This window comes from Ursus arctos, unplaced genomic scaffold (assembly GCF_023065955.2).
Source record: "Ursus arctos isolate Adak ecotype North America unplaced genomic scaffold, UrsArc2.0 scaffold_37, whole genome shotgun sequence".
Taxonomy (NCBI): Eukaryota; Metazoa; Chordata; class Mammalia; order Carnivora; family Ursidae; genus Ursus; species Ursus arctos.
Window position 1 is genome coordinate 20,589,169 of NW_026623053.1, and position 20,988 is coordinate 20,610,156.

The 20,988-nt window shown below is 37.7% G+C and overlaps 1 long non-coding RNA gene across 1 annotated transcript in view; it reads left to right on the top strand.

The window, feature by feature from the left end:
* Positions 1 to 8,387, top strand: part of LOC113266164 (uncharacterized) — a 90,111-nt gene extending 81,724 nt beyond the window's left edge. The window contains exon 9 of the long non-coding RNA XR_008957147.1: positions 8,294 to 8,387. This is a non-coding gene — a long non-coding RNA (uncharacterized LOC113266164). The remainder of the gene's footprint in view (positions 1 to 8,293) is intronic.
* Positions 8,388 to 20,988: the final 12,601 nt, after the last annotated feature.

Below are 20,988 nucleotides of genomic sequence, written 5' to 3' on the forward strand. Positions count from 1 at the left end.
CTTTTTTTCTTTGTCTCTTTCTCAAATAAATAAAATCTTTAAAAAATGGTGCTGAAGGAAGGTGGAAACAGAAGCATCCCTATTTTGTAGTAATGAGTGGTTGCAAGATTGCATTCGTGTTGCACAGCGGCTTTGTTGCTCCCAGCGATAGCAGCTGCTGAAGATTATGTTCATGGCAGGAATACAGACACTTCTTGGCTATTGCATTCACAGTGGCAAAGGTATTGGTGACCTTGTGCCAATTATGCAAAGTAGATTAAGGCATGATTTCTAGAAACCTAGCCTCCAGCATGTTTCTCCAGCCCTCCCAAATTTCCAGTATGATAACTCCACTTCCTTTTACTGCACTCCATTTCTACTTTTTTTCCCTCTGGTTTGCTTCAAATTAAGGACACTAATAGATAGAAGGGCATTACATTCTAATTAGATACATGCTTGGAAGCAACAAACATAACTAAATAAGAATATAAATGTGAGTATATATTTATTAGATGATTTTTAAAAAGTGTGTATGTTTGTATATATGGTGTGTGTTTATCCCATTCATTGTATGTTGTAAATGCCATTTAATTTGTTTCATAATATCCACACAGAGATATACCTGCATGCACACAAACACATGCACACAGATTCTATGTACAAACACACACACACACACACACACACACACACACACAATAAAGAAGTAGTTATAAATTTGGAACCAAATACTCCTAGGCAAATTGATTATAGAAACGGAGACACTTTTTCTTCATTAAAATGGGGCATCTTGTTCAGGGTGCCTGGATGGCTCAGTCAGTTAAGCAGCTGGGTCGTGATTTAGGCTCTGGTCATGATCTCAGGGTCCTGGAATCAAGCCCCATGTCAGGCTCCCCACTCAGTGGGTAGTCTGCTTCTCTCTCTCTCCCTCTCCCTCTCCCCCTCCCCCTGGTCACACATGCTCCTTCTCTCTCTCAAATAAATAAATCTTTTTTTAAAAAGGGAGAGGGACACCCAGGGGGGGCTCAGTTGGTTAAGCCTCTGACTTCATCTCAGGTCATGATCTCAGAGTCCAGGAATCGAACCCCACATCGGACTCCGTGCTCAGCAGAGTCTGCTTCTCGCTCTCCCACAGCCCCTCCCTCTGCTTGTGTTCCTTCTCTTTCTTTCTCTCAAATAAATAAATAAAATCTTAAAAAAAAAAAAAAAAAAGATGGGCACTTTGTTCAAAATAAAGATAAATTTTTGCCCTAGGCAAAATTACTCTTAGTTTCATGCCCTTTTATGCTTTTGAAAAATACTTTATAAGACATAAAACTTCCCTATGCTCTAGATCTATCTTGAAGCAAAATACAACGAATAATGAAGATTATTGATTAAAGTTGTTTTAAAAGAATTGACACAAAATTCTTTTTAAAAAAATTTATTGTTAAAGGGAAATCTGGCTTTTTTAAAGATTTATTTATTTATCTTAGAGAGAAAGAGCTCACACAGGTACATGCTCACGAGTTGGGGGAGGGGCAGAGGAGGAGAAAAAGTTTACTCAAGTGGACTCCCCACCAATCAGAGTCCAATGCGGGGCTCGCAGGGCTTGCTTCCAGGACCCCAAGATCATGATCTGAGCCAAAATCAAGAGTCCACTGTCCAGCCAACTCAGCCACTCAGGTGCCCTAATAAAAATAAAAATTCTTATTAAAATAGTTCATCTTACATAGCTGAGCCCTATTTATCAGTGTTCTCATTTTTCTTTTTTTTTTTTTTTTTTTTTTTTGGTTCAGATGAGAGAGGTTTTATTTTTTTTTTCTATTTTTTATTACGTTATGTTAGTCACCATACAGTACATCATTACTTTTTGATGTACTGTTCCATGATTCATTGTTTGCTTATAAAACCCAGTGCTCCATGCAATACGTGCCCTCCTTAATACCCATCACTGGCCTATCTCAATCCCCCATCCTCCTCCCCTCTGAAGCCCTCAGTTTGTTTCCCAGAGTCCATAGTGTCTCATGTTTCATTCCCCCTTCCGTTTACCCCTCCTTCTTTATCCCTTTCTTCTCCTACCGATCTTCCTACTCCTTATGTTCCATAAATGAGTGAAACCATATGATAATTGTCTTTCCCTGCTTTACTTATTTCACTTAGCATTATCTCCTCCAGTCCCGTCCATGTTGCAGCAAATGTTGAGAAATCGTTCTTTCTGATGGCTGAGTAATATTCCATTATATATGGACCACATCTTCTTAATCCAGTCATCTGTTGAAGGGCATCTCGGCTCCTTCCACGATTTAGCTATTGTGGACATTGCTGCTATGAACATTGGGGTGCATATGGCCCTTCTCTTCACTACGTCTGTATCTTTGGGGCAAATACCCAGTAGTGCAATTGCTGGATCATAGGGCAGCTCAATTTTTAACTTTTTAAGGGACCTCCACACTGTTTTTCAGAGTGGCTGTACCAACTTGCATTCCCACCAACAATGTAGGAGGGATCCCCTTTCTCCACATCCTCTCCAACAATTGTTGTTTACTGCGTTGTCAATTTTTGCCATTCTAACTGGCGTAAGGTGGTATCTCGGTGTGGTTTGGATTTGAATTTCCCTGATGGCTAATGATTTTGAACATTTTTTCATGTGTCTGTTGGCCATTTGTATGTCTTCATTGGAAAAGTGTCTGTTCATATCTTCTGCCCATTTTATGATTTGATTATTTCTTTCACGTGTATTGAGTTTGAGAAGTTCTTCATAGATCTTGGATACCAGTCTTTTATCTGTAGTGTCATTTGCAAATATATTCTCCCATTCCGTGGGCTGCCTCTTAGTTTTGTTGACTGTTTCCTTGGCTGTGCAGAAGCTTTTTATCTTCATGAAGTCCCACATGTTCATTTTCTCTTTTGTTTTTTTTTTTTGCCTTTGGAGATGTGTCATGAAAAAAGGTTGCTACGATGTCATAGAGGTTGCTGCCTATGTTTTGATGGATTCCTGTCTCACTCGAGGTCTTTCATCCATTTGGAGTTTATCTTTGTGTATGGTGTGAGAGAGTGGTCAAGTTTCATTCTTTTGCATGTAGCTGTCCAATTTTCCCAGCACCATTTATTGAAGAGACTGTCTTTTTTCCACTGGATGTTTTTCCCTGCTTTATCAAAGATTAGTTGCCCAAAGAGCCGAGGGTCCATTTTTGAGTTCTCTATTCTGTTCCATTGGTCTATGTGTCGGTTTTTGTGCCAGTACCATGCTGTCTTTGTGATCACAACTTTGTAGTACAGCTTGAAATCCAGCAATGTGATGCCCCCAGCTTTGTTTTTCCTTTTCAACAATTCCTTGGTGATTCGGGGCCTTTTCTGGTTCCACACAAATTTAAGGGCTATTTGTTCCAGTTCTTTGAAAATGTCATTGGTATTTTGATCGGGATGGCATTGAAAGTGTAGATTGCTCTGGGTAGCATGGACATTTTAACTATGTTAATTCTTCCGATCCATGAGCATGGAATATTTTTCCATCTTTTTATGTCTTCCTCAATGTCTTTCAAGAGTGATTTGTAGTTCCTAGAATATAAATCCTTTACATCTCTGGTTAAGTTAATTCCAAGGTAACGTATGATTTTTGGTGCTATTGTAAATGGGATGGATTCCCTAATTTCTCTTTCTTCAGTCTCATTGTTCGTGTATAGAAATGCAACTGATTTCTGAGCATTGATTTTGTATCCTGCCACATTACTGAATTGCTCTACAAGTTCTAATAATTTGGGGGTGGAGTCTTTTGGGTTTTCCATATAGAGTATCATGTCATCTGTGAAGAGAGACAGTTTGACTTCTTCTTTGCCGATTTGGATACCTTTTATCCCTTTCTGTTGTCTGATTGCTGTTGCAAGGACTTCTAGTACTATGTTGAATAATAATGGCGAGAGTGGGCACCCTTGTCGTGTTCCTGATCTTAAGGGAAAGGCTTCCAGCTTTTCCCCATTGAGAATGATACTTGCTGTAGGCTTTTCATAGATGGTTTTTATGAGATTGAGGAATGTACCCTCTATCCTTACACTCTGAAGTGTTTTAATCAGGAAAGGATGTTGTATTTTGTCAAATGCTTTTTCTGCATTTATTGAGAGGATCATATGGTTCTTGACTCTTTTCTTGTTGATATGATCTATCACACCGATAGATTTCCAAATGTTGAACCATCCTTGCATCCCAGGGATGAATCCCACTTGGTCATGATGGATAATCCTTTTAATGTACTGTTGGATCCTATTAGTTAAGATCTTGTTGAGAATTTTGGCATCCATATTCATCAGGGATATCAGTTTGTAATTCTCCTTTTTGATGGGGTCTTTGCCTGGTTTGGGGATCAAGGTAATACTAGCCTCATAGAATGAGTTTGGTAGTTTTCCTTCTGTTTCTATTTTTTGAAACAGCTTCAGGAGAATAGGTATTAATTCTTCTTTGAATGTTTGGTGGAATTCCCTGGGGAATCCGTCAGGCCCTGGGGAGGTTTTTGATCACTGCTTCAATCTCTTCATAATTAATCGGCCTGTTTAATTTCTTCCTGTTTCACTCTTGGTAGTTTATAGGTTTCCAGGAAGGCATCCATTTCTTCCAGGTTGTTTAATTCATTGGCATAAAGCTGTTGATTAAAGTTTCTAATGATCCTTCCTATTTCATTGGTGTTGGTCGTGATCTCTCCCCTTTCATTCAAAATTTTATTAATTTTGGTCCTTTCTCTATTCTTTTGAATCAGGCTTGCCAGTGGCTTATCGATCTTGTTTATTCTTTCAAAGAACCAACTTCTAGTTCTGTTGATCTGCTCTGCTGTGCTCCTGGTTTCTAATTCATTGATCTCTGCTCTCATCTTGATCAACTGCTGTCTCGTGAGTGGGTTAGGCCTGTTCTTCTGTTCCAGCTCCAGCTTCTTGAGGTGAGAATATAAAAACTGCATTTTAGATTTTTCTATTCTTTTGAGTGAGGCTTGGATGGCTATTATTTTCCCCTTAGGACTGCCTTTGCAGTGTCCCATAGGTTTTGGACCAATGTGTTTTCATTCTTATTGGTTTCCATAAATTGTTTAAGCTTTTCTTTAATTCCCTGGCTTACCCAATCATTCTTAAGCACGATGGTTCTTAGTTTCCAAGTGTTTGAGTTTCTTCCAAATTTTTCCTTATGATTGAGTTCCAGTTTCAAAGCATTGTGGTCTGAGAATATGCAGGGATAATCTCAGTCTTTTGGTATTGGTTGAGACCTGTTTTGTGACCCAGTATATGGTCTATTCTGAAGAAAGTTCCATGTGCATTCAAAAAGAATGAGTATTCTGTTGTTCTGGGGTGTAGTGTTCTATATATATATATCTATGAGGTCCATCTGGTCCAATATGTCATTCAAAGCTCTTGTTTCTGTGTTGATTTTCTGCTTAGGTGATCTGTCTATTGCTGAGAGTGGAGTGTTGAGGCCCTCTACTATTAACATATTATTATCTATATGTCTCTTTATTCTGGTTAAGAGTTGGCTTGTGTATCGAGCTGCACCCCTGTTGGGGGCATAGACATCATAATTGTCATATCCACTTGTTGGATACATCCTTTAAGAATAATATAGTGCCCTTCTGTATCTCTAACTATAGTCTTTAGTTTAAAATCTAATCTGTCTGATATGAGAATTGCTACCCCAGCTTTGTTTTGAGGTCCAGTGACATGAATGGTTTTCCATCCCTTCACTTTCAGTCTGGATGTATCTTTAGGTTCAAAATGAGTCTCTTGTAGACAGCGTATGGATGGGTCATGTCTTTTTATCCAGTCTGCAACCCTATGGCATTTATGGGAGCATTTAGGCCATTCACATTGAGAGTGATTATTAAAAGATATAATTTTAATGATGCCATGTTGCCTGCAAAGTCTTTGTTTCTATGGATTGTAAATTTCTGTTCTGTATCACTCTTGGGGTCTTTTTACTGTTATAGAACCCCCCTTAATATTTTTTGAAGGGCTTGGTGATCACATATTCTTTCAGTTTCTGCCAGTCTTGGAAGGTCCTTGTCTCTCCGTCAATTCTGAATGACAGCCCTGCTGGATAAAGGATCCTTGGCTGCGTGTTCTTCTCACTTAGTGCTCTGAATATGTCTTGCCAGCTTTTTCTGGTTTGCCAGGTCTCTGTAGACAGGTCTGATGTTATTCTGATGTTCCTCCCTCTGTAGGTGAGAATTCTCTTCCCCTGGCCACTTTCAAGATTGTATCGTGGGATCTTATATTTGCAAATTGTACTATTATGTGATGTGATGTTGGTCTGTTCTTATTGATTTGGGAGGGGTCCTCTCTGCCTCTTGGACACGAATGCTTGTTTCTTTAACCAGATTAGGGAAGTTTTCAGCTATAATGTGTTCAAATATCTCTTCTAGACCTCTCTCTTTCTCCACCCCCTCGGAGGTGCTGATGATTCTGACATTGAAACGTTTCATTGAGTCAGTAATCTCCCATAATCTACATTCTTGAGATTGGATTTTTTTGAGCCAAGTTTCCATTTTTTCCTTCTTTTCTATCATCCCATCTTCCAACTCACTAATTCGTTCTTCTACCTCATTTACCCTGGCCGTCAGAGCATCCAGTTTGACTGCATTTGATTCGTAGCATTCTTAACTTTGCTAGATTCACTCTCATTTCCATCCTCAGAGATTCTATATTCTCGTTTATATTTTCATTAATACTTTTTTCAGGTCTACACATCATCTTGACCATTGTTACTCTGAACTCCATTTCTGACAATTTGGTTAAATCCATATCCATTAGTTCTGTGGCAGAGGCCACAGTCTCTGTTTCTTTCCTTTGTTGGGGATTCCTCCTCCTTGTCATTCTGATGAGGAGTGGTTGCGGGGATGTACAGAGCCCAAATTATTAACCAGGACCCGGGCAGTGTGCACCTGTTTTATAGGGACCTTAGGGATGTGGGCTTCTTGATTTTTCAGCCTGCCTTCTGGGGGAGGGGCCTGCTGCACGGATACTCAGGCAACCCTGTTTGGGTAGAGTTGCCCTGTCCCCTGGGGTGGGGGGAGGATGGGCACAGTGTGAACCGGTTTTTCTGGGCTTTTGTTCTCTGGCGGCTTTCCCTGGCGGTTTTCTGTGGCTCTTCTGAGAGTCAGAGCCGCAGTAGCCGAATCCTAGCCTCTGTCTCAGAACAGAAAGATCGCAGTCGGCTCTCCACTGAGCTCTCCTGGCCACTTTAACTCTGTTTCTGTTGGTGCTGCTAAAAACCCTGCAGTGTCCTGGGTTGTGTGCCCCACAGCCACTCTCCCAATCCTCGCTCCCAGGGCTGGCAGGTGTCTGTCCTTTGTGCTTCTAACACCGCCAGCCACCCCTGGTTCCCATGTGCACTCCTGAGTTCCCTGTTTCAGTGTGGTTTGCGTGCTCCCAAGCTCCCGGTTTCAGTCTGATCACACGCGCGCTCCCGAGCTCCTGGTCTCGCTCAGTCTGCTTTCTCGCGGGAGTCAGTCCGGGAGTCAGGCCGCTCCCCAGTGCCGGAAGCTACTGCTTCCCGGCGCGCGAGGGCAGCGGCTCCCTCCCCCTTCCGTTTATCTTCCGATATCTGTGCACGGTTTCACGGTTCCCCGCTTCGTACCTCAATACTCAACACCGGAGATGTTCATTTGTAGAGATCCAGATATATCTTCCTGCGTCTCAGGCTGATTCCGTGGGTGTTCAGGATGATCTGGTAGATATCCAGTTCCATTCAGGGGGCCAGCTGAAAAAAGGTCCTCTACTCCTCCGCCATCTTTTTTTCCTTCAGTGTTCTCATTTTTTTAATGAGAGTAAAGTAGTTAAAGATTTAGACACAGATGTATGTATATATTATATAACATATACATATAATCATGAAGCCTTGTGTGTGTGTATATGAATTAACAAAAACATACTCTGTGTGTGTGAATTAGAGGAATATGGAGACTTCTGGGAAATATTTCACATAATTATCATAAATTACATCTTACGTAGCTTGTTTGTCAGAATTGTTCCAATTCACCATTTACCCAACTGATAAGAAAGCTAAGAAAACAGTACATGTATCTACAGGTATTTCACAAGAGTATGTGGAAATTCTATTTCTTTTCTCAAAGTGAATTAAATAAATATTACAGATACATTTTATTTTTAAACATTGAGATCACACAATCTCTGTAACTGTATACTCCTTTGTTTTTATTGAGATTACTTACTTATTGTCTACAAATTTCCTTCATATAAATATTGAATTTTTCTACATATAGGAAATTATTAATATAACCAATTAAAAATATTTAAAATTATGTGTTAACTACTTTGTTAATGTTTTCCCCCTCTTACAGGTGCTGGATATCTCCCCTTGGATGTGCTTCTGGCATCTCACCATCAGTAAGTTAAAAAATGACCTCAATAAGTTTTCTATCCTGGCCTCCACTGATTTCCCATATTTTGGCTAATAAGTTTATCATTCATATAGTCATTTAAGTTGGATGCCTAGAAATTATCCCCTATTTCATCCTTTATCCATATTTCATATTTTCTTGATGAAGATGTAATGAGATTCAAGGACATTTCGGAAGATTCCATTTAATTTGTTTCAATAGATTCTGAGCACTTGAGGGTAGTGAATCTGCATTATTCCTCTTTGTGCTCACCAATGGGATCTATAAAACTAAACAAACGTTAGTGTTAAACTTTAATTTTTTTCAGGAAAAGGAAAATTTGCTTGTCTATAGATCGATAGATGGATAGATATAGATATATACAGTGCACACAAAACATTTACCCATATAGATTTGTTATTTTGTTCATTGACATATACGCTTTTCATTTAGAGGTCCCAATCCAATTCCTATACTTTTTTTAGATAGATCTAAGCTATAATATTCTCTCTTTATTAATTGAATCAGTAAGGTTAAGCTCCTTCAACTCAGTAGCTTAGAACATTGATATGATGTCATGAATTGGGTCTTAAAGTACTGGAGTTTTCCAAAACAATGCTGGAGGAAAATTGAATATTGATTAAAAAACTTGATTATTTCTGATTTCATGTTGAAAAAATTGTACATGTTCACAATCTACTAAACCTATGACCAAATATGATTTTATCCTTTTGATTGTTTCTATTTTTATATGTTTTAAATTCAGCAAGGGTAATTCGTTAGATTGTTTTTGCTTACACCTGACAATTGTGGTAGTACACAGGCAATCTTCAACTTAAGGTCATTTTGAGTTGAAATAGACAATGTTAAACAAAATTGTGCGTATGTAAAGCATATGACAGCTATTAAAACCATTCTTTCTAGGAAAAAAGCATTGAATTTCTTATAAATATTAAATGGCTTTTGAAAAATGCTCACCAGTAGGAGGAACAAATTATTGAAAAGGAAACTGTAACATTAAAACAGCATTCTATTTATCATCTTTTAGTTTATTGTAGAGCTAAAAAGAAGGGAAAAACAACTGAAGCGTTGCCTTGTGTTAATTAAGAAACATGCGTATTTATCATCTGCATAAAATAACTTCTAAGATGTTTGAAATGTTTATAAAACTGTTATTCTCGAAAGGAAGTCTCACCTTTGCCTATGTTTTTGGATTTGGGAGTATTCAGAACAGAATTTGTCTTTCCTCGATGCAGGCTTACTTTCTACCAGCTGAAAAATCATATTTAGGATATTTGATTTTCATACACATAGGAAATATCTTTCCAGACACTCCTTCCCTAAGTATCACTATTGGCAGGGAATTGAATGGGATTTTAATTGATCAACTAATTTAAAATACAGTCATAAAAGAAGAGGAATATTAATAATAGCTTAGCAGATACTTATCTTCTCTGTTGTCCTCAAGAATATAAGAATCTGCACTGATCCTAGGATTGTTTGCCTTTCAATGTATTACATATTTTGAAATCTAGCACAATGTTAAATTCAATCATAATGTTAAATCAGAATACCTTGTTAAGGATTTTTGCGGGTTTTGGGCTGCTATTACATATAATTTGGTTAGTTTTCCCAGAAATGTCAAATTCCGCTTTGCTGGTCATCACTCCTACCCTCAATATTCTCAAGGAAGGACTGTGGGATGGGGGGGGGGGTAAGATGGCAGTGCAGTAGGAGGACCCAAGTCTTGCCCCTCCCTTGAGCACAGCTAGATAACTATTGAATCATTTTGAATACTCAGGAAATCACCCTGAGACTGATAGAACAAACTGCACAAAGAGGTAGAGGAGAGGCTACTTCAAGAAGGTAGGAAGTATGAAAATATGGTTTGGGGTAGAGACAGATGATGGATGCTGTGGAGGGAGAATGAGCCCTGATTGCAGAGAAAGGCTCTAAGAGAGAGTGGAACAAATGGAGATAAACACATACTCTCCCAGAGCCATTGGCTGGGAAAATGAGAGGGGCTGATTTTTGTGGGTTTTTGCAACCAGTGGGGCTCAAAGACTAGAGTTTCAGAGGTCCCCAGGCTTGGCTATAATAGAGACCTTGAGTGGAGGCAGGCAAATAACCTCAAAGACTGTGCCATCTGAGGATCACCTAAGTGACCGAGGGAGAGACTGTTTGTTTTATTTGGAGTGCACCTGTGAGAGGTGGCATTGCCCCTCTGGGGACAAAACAACTGGTGGGCATCATTTCCCTCCTCTGCCCCTCAGCATAGGCACTGAGACACCTGCTGAGCGCAGCTAACTGGGACACTGGCTGTTTTGCCTGCTGGCTTCAAGTCCTATGCCCCTGCAGTCTGGTGCTCCAGCCCTTCTGGAACTAACCCACGTCAGTCCCAGCATGGTGAGATGCTTTCCCAGAGGACCAGCGCAGGTCCCCACCACCCCAGGTCCCTGAAGTTTGGAATTTTGAAAGTCCACAGCCTGGCTAGGGTAGATCCCAGGGTGCTTTGCACTGCTCTGGGCAGGCAAGCAACCCAGAGACACACAGTGTGAAATCAATGATCTGAAAAATGCCTGTGATGCATGAAGGGGAAATTGTTCACTTTGCCGAGAATGCTTTCTTGAGAGGAACAGGCACAGACTCCCCTCTCCAGGGACAAAAGAGCTGGCTGGCACCATTTGCCTCCCCTGCCCCTCAGCATAAACCAACTTCAGGAAACACACAGTGCTAGCACTGACTAAATGGCTTACACCAAATCCTGTCCCACTGTGTTCTGCTGGTACTGTTTTTCTAGGGCAAGTGTGCCTAACAACCACCAAGCAGACCCCACACCCAGAAAATCAGCACAAACCCTGCACACATGACATGTACTGGTCATAGCGTTCTGCAGAGCCTCAATTCTAGTGGAAATAGCATCAGGTCTCTTTTAGCAAGCAGACTAGAGCATACCTCGTTAAAACTTGTCACACCCTGGCCAAGGTCCAAACAGTCCCCACTGCAGACAAGGAGAAACTCCACAGAGGAGTGACCTGAGGGATAGAGCAGCCATGACACGGCAGCAGAGTGTACATGGCACACACCAGAAATAACATCCTGAAGCGCCAGGCCCTGGACATTATATGACCTCTTCTTCATAAAACCATTACTCTCAGGGACAGGAAATGTAACACGGTTTCTTTCTTTCTTTCTTTCTTTCTTTCTTTCTTTCTTTCTTTCTTTCTTTCTTTCTTTTCTTTCTTTCTCTCTTTCTTTCTTTCTTTCTTTCTTTCTTTCAAGATTTTATTAATTTATTTGACAGAGAGAGAGACAGCTAGAGAGGGAACACAAGCAGGGGGAGTGGGAGAGGGAGAAGCAGGCTCCCAGCGGAGCAAGGAGCCCAATGCAGGGCTTGATCCCAGGATGCTTAACAACAGACCCACCCAGGTGCCCCCAAAACAGGGTTTCTTTTTCTTTTTGTTGTTGTTGTTGTTGCTGTTTATTTTATTATCTCATTCTTTCTTTTTAATGTTTTTTTTTATTATATTATGTTAGTCACCATACAGTACATCCCTGGTTTTTGATGTAAAGTTCGACGATTCATTAGTTGCGTATAACACCCAGTGCACCATGCAATACATGCCCTCCCCATCCCCATCACCAGCCTATCCCATTCCCCCACCCGCCTCTGCTCTGAAGCCCTCAGTTTGGTTTCTCAACACACAGAAGACGGAAACCTAGACAAAATGGCAGGACTGAGGAATTCATCTCAAAAGAAAGAACAAGAAAAGGTCATGGTCAGGGATCTAATCAAAACAGATATAAGTAATATGCCTATATAGAATTTACAGCAATAATCATAAGGATACTAACTGGGCTTGAGAACAGTACAGAAAACATGAGGGACCTTACCACAGACATAAAAGAGCTTAAAGCCAATCAGGCGAAAATTAAAAAAGAAAATAAAAACAGAGATTCAAACTGATTAGATATAATGGCCACAAGGATGAAGAAACAGAGGAATGAATAAATGATATAGAAGATAGAATTATGGAAAATAATGACGCTCATCAAAAGAGGGAAAGAAAAATCCTGAAGCATCAAAGTAGACTTAGGGGACTCAGTGACTACATCAAGCATAATAACATTTGTATCATAAGAGTCCCAGAAGAAGAGAGAGAAAAGGGAGACAGAAGGTTTATTTGAACAAATTATAGCTGAAAACTTACCTAATCTGGGGAAAGAAACAGACATCCAAATCCAGGAGGCACAGAGAACTCCCATCAAAATCAACAGAAGCAGACCAACATTGAAATGTACCATAGCTAATTTGAAAAATACAGAGATAAAGAAAAAATCCTAAATGCAGCAAGAAAAAAGAAGTCCCTAACTTACAAGGGAAGACCAATAAAGGTAGCAGCACATCTCTCCACAGAAACTTGGCAAGCCAGGAAAAAGTACATAATATATTCAACGTGCTGAATGGGAAAGATCTGCAGCCAAGAATTTGGATACACCCAGCAAGGCTATCATTCAGAGCAGAAGGAAAGGTAAAGAAAGAAAGACCAAAAGTGACAAAGACTAGAAAGGAACAGAGAAAATCTCCAGAAACAAAGACAAAACAAGTAATAAAATGGCACTGAATTCCTATCAATAATCACTCTGAATATAAATGGACTAAATGCTCCAATCAAAAGACATAGGGTGCCAGGATGGATTAAAAACAAACAAACAAACATGTATATGCTGCCTACAAGAAACTCATTTTAGACCTAAAAACACCTGCAGATTGAAAGTGAGGGGATGGAGAAACATTATCATGCAAATGGACATCAAAAGAAAGCCAGAGTAGTGATACTTATATCAGAAAGACTAGATTTTATTTTATTTTTTTTTAAGATTTTACTTGTTTATTTGAGAGAGAGAGACAGCCAGCTAGAGAGGGAACACAAGCAGGGGGAGTGGGAGAGGAAGAAGCAGGCTCCCAGTGGAGGAGCCTAATGCGGGGCTCGATTCCAGAACTCTGGGATCACGCCCTGAGCCAAAGGCAGACGCTTAATGACTGAGCCACCCAGGCGCCCCCAGAAAGACTAGAATTTACACCAAAGAGGTAAAAGATCTGTACTCTGAAAACTATAAAATTGAAGATGACACAAAGACATGGAAAAAAATTCCATGCTCATGGATTGGAAGAACAAATATTGTTAAAATGTCTATACTACCAAAGCAATCTACACATTAATGCAATCCCCATCAACATGCCACCTCAATTTTCACAGAGCTAGAGCAAACAATCCTAATATTTGTATGGAACCCCAAAAGACCTCGAATAGTGAAAGCAATATTGAAAAAGAAAGACAAAGCTGGAGGCATCACAATTCTGGACTTCAAGTTATATTGCAAGGTTGTAATAATCAAGACAGTATGGAACTGACATAAAAATGGACACATAGATCACTGGAACAGAATAGAAAATCCAGAAGTGGACCCACAACTATATGGTCAACTAATCTTCAACAAAGCAGGAAAGACTATCTAATGGAAAAAAGACAGTCTCTTCAACAAATGGTGTTGGGAAAACTGGACAGCCACATGCAGAAGAATGAACCTGGACCACTTACTTACACCATACACAAAAATAAATTCAAAATGGATGAAAGACCTACATGTGGGACAGGAAACCATCAAAATCCTAGAGGAGAACACAGGCAGCAACCTCTTTGACCTTGGCCACAGCAACTTCTTACCAGACACATCTCCAGAGGCAAGGGAAACAAAACCAAAAATGAATATTGGACTTTATCAAGATAAAAAGCTTCTGTGCAGCAAAGGAAACAGTCAACAAAACTAAAAGGTAGCCTACAGGATGGGAGAAGATATTTGCAAATGACCTGTCTGAACAAGGGTTAGTATCCAAAATCTATAAAGAACTTATCAAACTCAACACCCAAACCCCAAATAATCCAGTTAAGAAATGGGCAGAAGACTTGAATAGACATTTTTCCAAGGAAGACATCCAAAAGACACATGAAAAGATGCTCAACATCACTCATCTTCAGGGAGATACAAATCAAAACTACAAAGAAATATCCCCTTACACCTGCCAGATTGGCTAAAATAAACAACACAGGAAAACAACAGACACTGGTGAGCATGCAGAGAAAGGAGAACCCTCTAACTGTTGGTGGAAATGCAAACGGGTGCAACCACTCTGGAAAACAGTATGGAGGTTCCTCAAAAAGTTAAAAATAGAACTACCCTATGACCCAGCAATTGCACTACTAGGTATTTACTCAAAGGATACAAAAATACTGATGTGAAGGTACACGTGCACCCTGATGTTTATAGCAGCATTATCAACAATAGCCAAATTATGAAAAGAGCCCAAATGTCATTGACTGGTGAATGGATAAAGAAGAGGTGGTATCTATATACAATGGAATAAACCTCAACCATAAAAAGAATGAAATCTTGCCATTTGCAATGTTATGTGGATGGAACTAGAGTGTATCACGTTAAGCAAAATAAGTCAGAGAAAAGCAAATACCATATGTAGAATTTAAGAAGCAAAACAGATAAACATAGGAGAAATACAAAAAAAGAGAGAGGCAAACCATAAAACAGACTCTTAACTATAGAGAACAAACTGAGGGCTGCTGGAGGGGAGGCGGATAGGGGTTGTCCTAGATGGGTGATGGGTATTAAGGAGGGCACTTGTTTTGATGAGCACTGGGTGTTGTATGTAAGTGATGAATCACTAAATTCTACCCCGAAACTAATATTACAATGTACGTTAACTGGAATTTAAATAAAACTTGAAAAAAAAAAAAGGGAAAAAAAGATTCTCAAGGAAGATAAAAATCCCTATGCAATGCACACAGAAATTTATAGCTAGTATAATAATGTCATATTGATTATTAGCTGTTTTTGATTGCCTGAGAGAAAAACATAAGATTCTTACATAACTTTGTTAAACCCATTCAGCTCCACATTTAACAAAAAATCTAGAAGTACATCACAGAATCTGACTTACATTTTTTATTCTGATTTGCACACTTGATTATTTATCATATGCATTCAATTCACTTGAATCATTCAAGTAGCCAGGGTAAAAGAGGGTGAAAAATCCAAACCAGTCCTTGCTTATTTTTATCAGAGGTTTATACCACTGACATGGATCTTGGAAGTTGCAACTAAATTTTCCCATAAATTACTCTTCAGTAATTTTACATATAATTTAAAATTTTATATCCTAACTCTTAACATTCATCTTTCCCTTTCATAGTTTCTATTTTCTATTTTATATACTGGAAAATAGACTCCAGTGTAAAACTTATTCTTGCCAAAATATACTGAAAATTATTGGGTTTAGTGGAAAAAAGGCAGGTTCTGAGTTCCTGAGAAGAAACTTGTGAGAGTTGAATTGGTTTCCGTAAGTAATTTGGAAGAATGATAAGCAACTAATGAATCACTGAACACTACATCAAAAACTTATGATGTACTATATGTTGGCTAACTGAACATCATAAAAAAAATTTGGAAGAATTATTTTTTTTTTCTTGTTGTGCCTTTGTTGTACTTACTGTTTGTTTTCCCAGCTGACTAGAGAGAGGGAAGAGGGGGCCAGAGAACACAGCTGAACGGCTGACTGTATTTTAATAAGAGTATATTATGTACAATATTAGATACTTTATCTTTGCAGAAAAATAATCACTTTCTCCTCCTCAAAATTTGGTAAAGTCAGACAAACACAAAAGCAATTTAAAAAGAAAAATTGAAACACGTATTATGTTATGATTATGTGTGTATTTACTTGATCCCTTTACTTGACTATAAGAATTTACAGACCATTCTCTCTATTTTAAATTGTCCTTTATTTCCTGAAGTACCAGATACTTGTACATGGTAATGGTTGAATAATTATTTGTTGAGTGGGATTACATATTAGACTTTATATTTATTCAAAATATATTTGGATTTTAAACATGGTAGTTTCTGAGTTTTTAAGTCAGTTTTCTTAGCACTCAATAAAAATTATGAAATAAATCAGGTGTTACAAAATTACTGTCAAATTGGTTTAAGATTTAAGTTTCCATGGTTCAGTATCTCTTTTTTTATTTATCAGAAGGACCTGTCAACAAATATTTTTGTGGAGGGCATATGTGTGAAGTTAGGAGTACATATGCATGTGCGGTAAGCATAGGTATGTTTGTAAAGGGAAGCTGTTTTTAATCTGTGTATAACCAGTCTCCCCTTTGGCCTGTGCCCTGACTGATTCCTGTAGTTCTGGTAGGCAATCTTATCACCCTGATATCCTGGCCACAAGGATGATACCACACCCTGAGCTATGTTTATTAGATTCTCTTACTAAGAATCTATGTTTTGAATAAACATACTCAAGGGCAGAAGTCATCTGAAAGGCATACCAAAGAGAAAAGTCTAATAGATTTTCCAAATTCCTACACTGTTAGAGACATATTATCTTTAATTTATTAATTTAGTTACCTGACATTGTTCATATATATGATTATATATTTTGGAAAGAACTACTATAATTTGCTAAGAATGGCAAACTCTGGGGAATGGAATAATGAGTTTATCTTCATTTTTTTCAGTGTGGCCATAGGTTTTGCAATAGCATCCATACATTTCTTTTAAAAAAGATTTATTTATTTATTTGAGAGAGAGAGAGAGGGTGTGTGTGCAGGTGAACATGTTGGGGGAGGGGCAGAGGGAGGGTAAGACCAGCAAATTCCAAGCTGAGTGGGGAACCAGATGCAGGGCTCGAATCCAGGAGATCATGACTTGAGCCCTAATTGAGTCAGATGCTTAACCAACTGAGCCACCCAGGCACCCTGCATCCATTACATTTTTATCTTGTTTAAAAAAATAGCATGATAGGGTTTTCTATATACAATATGAAAGAATAAATCCATTTCTCTTTTCAAGTGTTCTATGCTTTTGTAGAGTTAAAAATACAAACAGTATAAAAAGTTTAAAAATATGAGTATATAAAATTCTTTAAATATTCTGGAGAGATTGTTATTATATAATTTATATGCAAAAACAAGTAACAAACGTGATGAATTTTTTTTGTAAAGGAAGCAAATCCAGAACAATACTGCCATAAAAATACACACAGTCTTTCTTGGTAACAGACCATTTATTCAAATGAAAAGAGTTTGATAAAAGTGGAATCACACTGTAGTTAGACATTCTCTCTGTACTAAAATGGAATTTAACTGAATAGTTACAAGTATGAATTGAGAGTCAGAAATATAAATTCCCACACCAGTTCTAGCATTTACTGGCCATTTGATTCAAGAAAACTCTCTCAAGTCATCTGAGTCTAACTTTCCTCACCCATGAAGTATATACTTAAAGTAGTTCGATGTTTCAAAATAAGAGCCTCTTGATAAATACTTGTTAAAACATAAATAGTTGGCCATAATTATAACATGCAGAAGAAACAAACCAATTCCTTTCAAATTATCACTCAGAAGTCCTTAGAATAACAGCTTGCAGGGTTGGTTGTTTTTCTTTAATTTCTAGTCAACTAGTCAGATATTAATCTTTCTGAAATGCACTTAATGTAACATAATCTTTAGCACATTCGGTGTGAAGTATTCTATGTCTGCTGCCACAGGGTACACGTTCACTTGACAAGACAATGCTGGGTGGAAAAAGGGAGACATCATTTGGGTTTTACCTTCTGCAACATGGAGCTGGAGCTGTGGTAGATGGGGAATGGTGACTATTCATCTTTCCTAAGGAGATACCAGATATCCCAAATGACTGGGGGCTGAGAACAGAGGAACACCTGTTTTCATGGAAGGGAAGAAATGGTCTGGTGGAGCTTCTATCACGTGACGCTGGAGGATGAGAAAGAGGCCATGGTTTGTGGCTTAAGTACTATAGACGCTTGATATTCTTACTGAGATTTAGTAGATTTTCTTGCATAAATATTTCTTTATTTGCTCTATGTCCCTTGGACAATTTCCACAGGCTTTAACACTTTTAATAATTAAAAAAAATTTAAATATTTCATCAATTAGGATATTTTCACTGAAGAGTGTTTTGTTCGTACTCCTTATATCACAATTATAGAAGTCATCTTTATCTTCTGCTTTATTTTGTTTCTATTTCTATTTCTTTTTGGATAATTTCAATTGAATGACACTCAAATTTACTAATTCTTTTCTTGGCTGTGTTGAAATCCCAGAAGATCCTGTTAGAACGTTCTTCATTTTTTTATTTGTATTTTTTTTTTTGGTATTTATAATACATTATTTCTTAGAGTTTCCATTTCTCTGCTGAAATCACCCATCTGATCTTGCATGTGTTTCACTTTTTCCATTAGAGGCAACTTAATTTTAGATATATTAAATTCCCTTTGTCATATTTGAGAGTTTTGCTTTACCTATTGGGTCTCATTTTTTTATATGCTTTATATTTTTTAATAAATGTCAGACATCTAGTATAAGACACTAGAGACTGAGATAAGTGTTTTTTATGTGTGGATATGGCACACTTTTCTTTCTATTAGACCTTAAGGCAGGGGACTGAGTTAATCTAGTTGAGTCAGGGTTTAGTTCTGTTATTGTTATGATTTACCTCAGTAAACCGTACACTTCAGATTCTTCCAATGATATCTGTGCTTGAAAAAAAAAAAGGGGAACAAAAATGAAGCTTAAAGCCAGCAGAATAAGGGAATAATAAAGATTAGAGCAGAAATAAATGATACAGAGTTGTGGGCTGATTAATAAGATTTTTTTCCGTAAGAGTATACTCTGCCTTCCGCTTCTATCTTTGTACTGTGAAAAGCACCTAACATATATTGGATGTCTAATTAATATTTTATGAAGAGGAAAGAAAGAAAAAAGAGACAGAAATGATTCTTCTATACATTGGCTTTGAAAAAAATGTCAATTTTATAACTACAGAAACTTAGGAAATAACTGGGTTTTTTTCTCCCAACTTTTTCTCTCTTTGTTTTTTCTTTTTTTCTTTTTTCTTACCTCGGAGTTAGTAACAGGATAGACATCTCAGATTAAAAATTGGTAGGTCTTTCCCTATTTACATCTCCAAATTTAGGGGCTTTCTTGATCTCCAATACAATTCTTTTCTTTTAGCCTTTCAGTTGAAATATTTCCAAATTTGAAAAGTTGTGAAGTATAAAAAAAGAGTGCAAATATATCATACACACTCTCTCAGATTTCCTAATTTTTAACATTCACCACATTCATCTTATCATTTCTGTCAATGTATTGGTATGCAAATATTTATCTACCTACCTACCTACCTACTTACCTACGTATCTATATACATAAATTCAAAAAATTTCCTGAAACACCTATTCTGCAGGTATGATGCCAGATTTCTGGTTACTATTTAAGTGTGCTTTCCGAAAAACACCAATGTTTCCTTTTATCACAATAGTACAACCATCAGAATGAGGACATTTTCACTGGTAAAATTCTATTATCCATTCCAGAGATGATAAAATGTTGCTGAGAATTCTAATTGATTTTGTAGGTTCAGCATCCAATTCAAAATCATGCATTACATTTAGTTGACATACCTCTTTAGTAGTCTTCAGTCTGGAGTACTTCCTAAATTGTCCCTTGTCTTTTAGTACTTTGGCATTTTTGACTCAAACAGGCACTTAATTTGTAGAATGTCCCTCAACTCAAAGGTTCATCTGATCATTATTTGATTCAGTATAGACGTAGTATTTTTTTAAAGGCCATGCCATATGTAATTATATTATCTACAAAATCATAATATTGCTTTAAAGAGATACCAAATGAAGAAAATAGATAAAAGATATATACAGGAGAGTGACATTTGTTTCATAAAATAGTTACAAACTATTTTTTTGTGGAATGCTTATCCATTTTTTCAAGTCAAACAACTAATCCTGATGGTAAAGACGTGGCTTATTCATTCTGTCTTATTTAGAGATGTCTTTTTCTTCCTCCAAATTTTCATATATGTCAGGAGAACAGGACCAGTTTATTCCCTGAAGTTGTGAGAATAAAGTACCAATTCCCAGCTTGTAATTTTGTACAGAAGCTTTCATTACTGCCTGGATGATGCCTTTCTTCTGACATACAGTTTCCTTAATTACCCTGAATGTAAGCTGACTGTTTATATTTGGTAATCATTCAAAAGAAGCTCCTTAATCAAACTGCTCTTCATTTATGCAAAGATTGTAACAGTTTGGTTTTTGCTCTATTGGGAACTTTGAGATCTTTAGGTTTCTCATGATCACTATGCCAATTACTTTGCTGTAATTAAAGATAATGGAACTTTGATAATGACTTTGCCACCTATGATACTCAAGATAATAGGCTGGTGGAAAAATATCAATAGTTACATGACATTGTTTTGAATGGTAATTGATACAACTGTGGCATGCTAATATGAGCATAGCAGCTGTCTACTTCTTCAAGTGTATGTGAACCCTAACCCATGACAGCTGTGCTGGGTAAAGATGCTGAACATTAGTCTGACTCAAATATAAAATTACTTCAAAAACAGCTTGAATCATCTGTGACCTAGGAGTTCAGACTGAAAAAGGACTCAGTAAAAACATGATAAATCAGGAAGGTTGCTGTTTTTTATTTGTTTTTGTGTTTTGTTTTGTTTTGTTTTGCATTGTCCACAAATAC